Here is a 6,084-nt window from a genome sequence, read left to right as displayed (position 1 = left end):
GGCTGGGACATATTATGCCAATTAAACCGGCACACCACTCAAGCACTGCAAATTCAAACCCAACCTTGGGCAGAAATCTGAAAATGAAATGTAGACATGTTACTACCATCAGCCTCTGTCAAAGGGTTTTAGCGAGGGAGAAGGGGGGTTATGCTGAGGAAATGTAACCCTACTATAAGCAGAAAATTCAGAAGACTCCCAAAGTATTTTCCAAAAGAAAAATAAATGACATACATAAATGCTTGCTGGGAGAGGAGAGGGAAATGGAGGTGGGGGAATAGGAGGAGAGGGCTTTGGGGCTGCAGCAAGCAGAGGGAGATTATAGGAAGAGGGATAGATAGGAATGTGTGATAGGGGATGGGGACTCCGGTTGGTGGGAGGATGTGGGGATTAGGGAAACGGGAGGGAAGAGGTGAAATACTGGAAGGGGTGATATGTAGGCAGGTAGCAGGATGAATGCGGGGCATTAGGGGTCCTGGCACCAGTCAACCCCACATTCTCCCATCCTGTGTGTGCTGGGATCTGGGGGTGGGAGGATGTCCCTCTGTGGGTGTCCAAGCATCTCTCTCTGCCTCTCATTTGAGTGCAAGGATGTGGGGATGCTCTATCCCTCTAGTATGTCTGAGCCCCTCTCCCTGCCCCCAGGTGAGCCAAGATCTGGAAGCCCCATGTGAACCAGCATCTGGAGAAGCCCTGCCCCTCTGGAAAGCTGAGTGGAGAGCTGAGAACAGGTATGCTGGGAGCATGCACCAAGAATACACTGCTGAGGCTGGGGTGAGGAGTTGAGAACAGGCATGCTTGATGTATATCACAGGTTCTCAAGCACTAGCATTGGGGTAGGTGTGGTGGAGGGGGTGGTACTAGGACACCCATTGAGATAAATGGAGAAGTTCCTATGTCTCAGAGCTATTGTTCAGGCTGTATTCATTGCAACAAGGTGTTCTCATTCATCGGAAAATATCACATTGAGATGACTGGCCACTTCACACCTCTCCAAGCCCCCTATGCTGTAGATGGATGTGTAGAACCCCTCCCAAGTCATTTTTGTGCCTCAATTTCCCCATCTGTACAATGAGGATAATTATGTTTTCCCTTCTTGGTAAAGTGCTTTGAGCTCTACTGATGAAAAGCACTATGTAGCAGCTAGATATAATTATCATTACCTGGCCACAACAGCATGTCAATTGCAAACCTACATAACAACCACCACTGCCTAAATGACCACTAATTCCTACCAACAACACTTCTTTCTGCTTAAAAAAAAATTAACGAACAAAAACTTAATGCAGAGTTAAGGTTGCCCAATGATATCTCATGCCCTCTCAGAATGCTGAGTTCAGCAAAACTCAGACTTCTAAAACCCAGTAAATATAGTGTTAAGGTAAATGCCCACACAACCTTAACTCTGCCCTCTTTGAGCAATGCCCCAATACACCCAACACACATACTTGTGTAACCTTTGGGTGGGCTAGAGTCAGGGGCGGCTCTACAAAGTAGGCTGCCCCAAGCAGCGCGGAGCGCTGCGCCGCCCTTCCCCAGTCCGCGGCGGGTCCCCTCTTCTGCTGCGGCCGGCGGCGGCGGGCGGGCGGCTTGCGGTGGAGCTTCGCCGCATGCCGGCGCGGGAGGTCCCGGGAGCCCGGACGCGGCTGCCGCGCCCCTCGCCCGCATGCGGCTCAAAGCCAGCCAATCCCGGCCCCCCCCTCTTGGCGCTGCTGGCCGCTGGCCTGCCCCCCCCGCCGCCCCTGGCTAGAGTTCACTTCATTGCCTTCTCCAGTGCCTAAAAAAAAAACAACAACAACAACAACAACAAAAAAAACCCAACTCCCACAGAAAAGCAGCTAGAAACCCAGAGTTCAGTCTCTAAAGATTTTCAGCAAGGATTGCACAGCGTCAACCCTCCCACATTCAAGTCCCAAAAGGAACTAAAGAAATGAATTAAATAACTTTATAAAATCTTATAACAAATCTATTTTTACAGCATAACATGGCTGTTTTATAACCCACAGACATTGTCTTCACAGTTATACATAAACATAAAGAAAGAAAATAAACCAAAATCTGAACAGTTTAGTCCCTGAAGAAACTGAGAGTTCCCAAAAGCTTAGGTTTAATTCACCTAAGTCTCAGTTAGAGTCTTTGTCTAGATTTGGTTATCAGTCTGCTGAGTCAAAAAAACATCTTCCCTCCACCTGCTTGTAGGAATCTTCGGTTGGAATCCATGCAGATTCTTCCTCTGTTGAAATCACCGCTAGCCAGTCAGCTAACTGATTAACCAATCACTCAGTCACAAATGTACAGATTTAAAGAAAACCCTGCTGCCAAGTTCTTCCAAGTTAGGGACAACAACCTGCTTTCTGCTCCTTGGCTCAGCTTCTCCCAACTCACATATGATACAGGCAGGGGCGGCTCTAGAGCCAGCGGGCACATGGGCCGTGGACCTGCCGCAGTCATGCCTGCGAGGTCCACACGAGCCCCGGGAACGGACCTGCGCCGCCATGACTGCGGACGGGGTTCGCTGGTCCCGCGGCTCTGCTGGACCTCCGCAGCAGGCGGCGACTCGCGCTCAGCCGCCGCCGACCAGACCAGCGCCCGCCAGCTGGCGCGAGGTCCAGCCAGCGCGCCGCGACCAGACCATCCGACCCGCGCAGTCATGCCCGCAGCCCGCTCTCGGCCCCGCCCGGGGGGCGCGGCACTTGCTTGGGGCGCATGGCCGCCCAAATCCGCCGGATACAGGGCCTTTACTAAACCAGCTACCCTGACTGCTTGCCCTCATGGAGTCTGACCCCTGCAACAAGGCAACCCATTGGAGCATACCCAAAACTGCCACACCCAATTCCAGAAGCTTCTGGATGTGGAGTACTAAAGCTGCCTAGAAACAATGACCCAGACCCAACTCACTCCTACCTCCCCTCAATGGGTCTCTTTAAGAGATGTCTCCCTATTAGGCATGTGGGTTACACTTGCACTCTGCATTTGCCCTGTACTGAACAGGAGCTACCTATGACAGCCCTCCACTCAAATTTATACTTAGCCTACTCCACAGAAAGGATATATGCTAAATTTTACAATCCCTTCATCCTTATGCACATGATGCCATCTAACATTTCTTATCCTTCATCAATCCCACAGACCATACTCATCTCCCACCTAACTGCTGACAATCCCCATGGCAGGAAGACCCCTGTGCCCTAGTACTGAAACAACCTACACAATGCAGTGCTGAAATTAGGCATTCTGGATCTCTCAGTGTACACATGCACTTCTTTCCTTTGATCACACAGACAGGGATCTGGGAGAGGGACTTGCCCCTCTGGGAGCAGGTTATGTGCCCCCCAACTCACCTCATATCACAAACACAGCTCTAACAAACTGCTCCAACTAATCCTTTCCCCGTGCAGTACAGCTACACATAACACAGTGCATGCAGAAAATTCCCAGTAGCTATTGCCACCTTCACAGGGCAGAGTTGAGATCGCATTGGTATGTACCTTAATTTTACATTTCCTGGTTTTCAGAAATTTGAGTGTTGCTGAAGTTTATGTTCTGGAAGGGCATAAGATATCACCAGGTAACCTTAACTCTGCGTTAAAGTAAATATAATTACATATGCCGAGTAGTGTGACAGGCAACCTTAATCTTGGCATTTCCTAACTTTTGAGTGCTTGACTTTGCAACCATTATGTCATTTCCTAATTTAAAAAAACAGAAATACCATGATGAGGAACCCTACAGACCCACAACTTGAGTCATTAGCAGGGTTCAATGTTTAGATCCACAGCACATACCTCTACCACTTGAGCTAATGGTAACAGTAGAAGCCTGTTATCCTCTGTGTGAACCAGTCACTAGAACACTTTGCCAAAAGGTTTCACAGCTCTTTACTGACAGGACTCATAAGCTCAATTTCAGGTTCTGCATAGCAGTGTGAGATAGTGGTTATAGATACTTCTGCCCTTAGCCCATCTCCTTCCCCATCTGCTCCTACCCACCCATCCCAACCCAGCTCCTGTCCCTATCCCCCATCCACTCCTCCATACCAACTCCTTGCTCTTCTCTCCCTCTGCTCGTATTCCCCCACATATCCAAGCTCCGTCCTGTCTATCCACTCTGCTCCTATCCAATCCCCTTTCACCCTGACTCCTGTCCCCCTCCTCTGTTGTTGACCCTTCTACTCACCACACCAGCTACTGTCACATCCCCATCCTACTGTCCTGCTCCTCTAGGGAAGTGGTTCTCAACCAGGGGTCTGGGATCCCCTGGGGGACCGGGATCCCCTGGGGGACCGTGAGCAGGTTTCATGGGGTCAGTCAAGCAGGGTCAGCATCAGACTCACTCTGGCCCAAGGCTGAAAGACGAAGCCCCACTGCATAAGGCTGAAGCCTGAAGCCCTGAGCCCCACCACCTGGGCTGATGCTGAAGCCAGAGCAGCTTAGTTTCATGGGGCTCCCTGTGGTTCCAAGCAGTTCCCCTGTTTGCTACCCCCTAATGCCAGCCCTGGCTTTTATATGCAGAAAATCAGTTGCTGTGACACAGGTGGGCCATTGAGGTTTTATAGCACATCGGGAAGGCCAGAAAGAAAAAGGTTGAGAACCTCTGTTCTAGGGCCCTCTCTGCCTATATAATCCCCACTCGCTTCTGCTTCTACTGCCCCCTCCCAGACTCATCCAAACCCCAGTGAAGGCAATGGAGACTCCCAATATCAGGCCTCTAGTACAAATTAAGGCCCCAATCCCACAAACACTTATGCATGTGCTTAATGTTACTACTGTTGCCCCTTTTTGAACCAAGCAGTCAAAGTTGAGGGTGAAAGTAGAGACTGATAGAGTCTGGTATTTTCCTTAATTCCTATTTATTTACAAGGAACATACAAAGTCCTTCTCAGAAGGCAGGAGGAATTGACACCAAAGAGAACAGTTTCTTAGCTTACCATTTCAAGCCTCTTTTACCAACCGAGCCAAGCCCTGGCTCTCTGTCTTTTCCTAGGGTCACTGTCAGAATGGGCTGAGAACTTGCCGCTGTAGCTGCCCACTCTCAAAGCAGCCTATGAGCACAGCTGAACCACACCAGGGCTACTTGATTGATTCCACTTCCTGATTGGCTGGGGAAGTCAGCAAACCTGCTCTTAACCCCAACAGCAAGAGGTGCTCTCTGGCTACTCAATGCTTGTACTATCTTTGCTCTCTCTACTGGCTTTGTAATTCCAATGCTGATCCCTTGGCTTTAGTTTCCTGGTGATGGCTGTGACTTCTGGCAGTGGTTCCTGACTCTTGCTCCAGCCACTAGGCCTGAGCCCCCTCATCCTGGTTTGTGATGTTTGCATGGTCACATTACTGCTTGGCTTTTTTTCTCCCCTCTGCAGTAGTGCTGGAACATTTTTAGTAGGGGGGGGGTGCTGAAATCCAGCCCACTTACCCCTTTCTGTGCCCCCCCCCCCCCCCGGACCTGCTAAGGCTGGGAGTAGAGCTGTGTCTCTGGGAGGGTGGGATCTGGATGGGGTAAAGGGGTCAAGTCCACAGCTGTGGGTGGGGCCAGGAGCAGAGGCCCCAACAGGGCCCGGCAGCCCTGGAGCCAAGAGCAAAGGGCCCTGAGACTGGAGCCCTGGGAGCTTAGGGCCAGGCATAGGGCTAGAAGCCAGGACCCCAGAACCTGGGCCAGGAGGGGGGGCTGGGCATGGAAGCCTGGGAGCAGGGGGTGGGGCCAGGCATGGGGCTGGAAGTGGGGCCTTGGGCACAGGTCCAGCGCCTGGGGAGTGGGGCTGGTGGCCAGGACTTGAGCCCGAGGTGAGGTGAGATGAGGGGTTGGGGAGCAGAGTGTGGGCGGAGAGCTGGGAATAGGGCATAGGCATGGGAAGCACCCTGAGGATTTATGTGCCGAGCCAGCGGCTGGGGAGTGGGGTGTGGGGCCAGCAGCCCTGCATAAAACCTGGGGGTGCTGCAGCACCCCTACTTCTCACGCCTATGCCCTTTGCTTCTCTCTCTGTTCTTGTCTTTTTCAGTCTTTTGTGTTTTCTGCCTTACCACATACCCAAAACAATACTCAGCCAACAGCTCCTGGACTGGTTCAGATGTTCTTTTAGTCTTAGGT

At 51.3% G+C, this 6,084-nt stretch overlaps 1 long non-coding RNA gene across 2 annotated transcripts in view; it reads right to left on the bottom strand.

Moving 5' to 3' along the window:
- LOC120402028 overlaps nt 1–5,016 on the bottom strand; it is an 88,264-nt gene extending 83,248 nt beyond the window's left edge. For both annotated transcript variants that reach the window (XR_005596918.1, XR_005596917.1), the window contains exon 1: nt 4,928–5,016. This is a non-coding gene — a long non-coding RNA (uncharacterized LOC120402028). The remainder of the gene's footprint in view (nt 1–4,927) is intronic.
- Nucleotides 5,017–6,084: the final 1,068 nt, after the last annotated feature.

Source organism: Mauremys reevesii, linkage group 3 (genome assembly GCF_016161935.1).
Source record: "Mauremys reevesii isolate NIE-2019 linkage group 3, ASM1616193v1, whole genome shotgun sequence".
Lineage (NCBI taxonomy): Eukaryota > Metazoa > Chordata > Testudines > Geoemydidae > Mauremys > Mauremys reevesii.
This window is presented reverse-complemented; position numbering and strand designations above follow the sequence as displayed.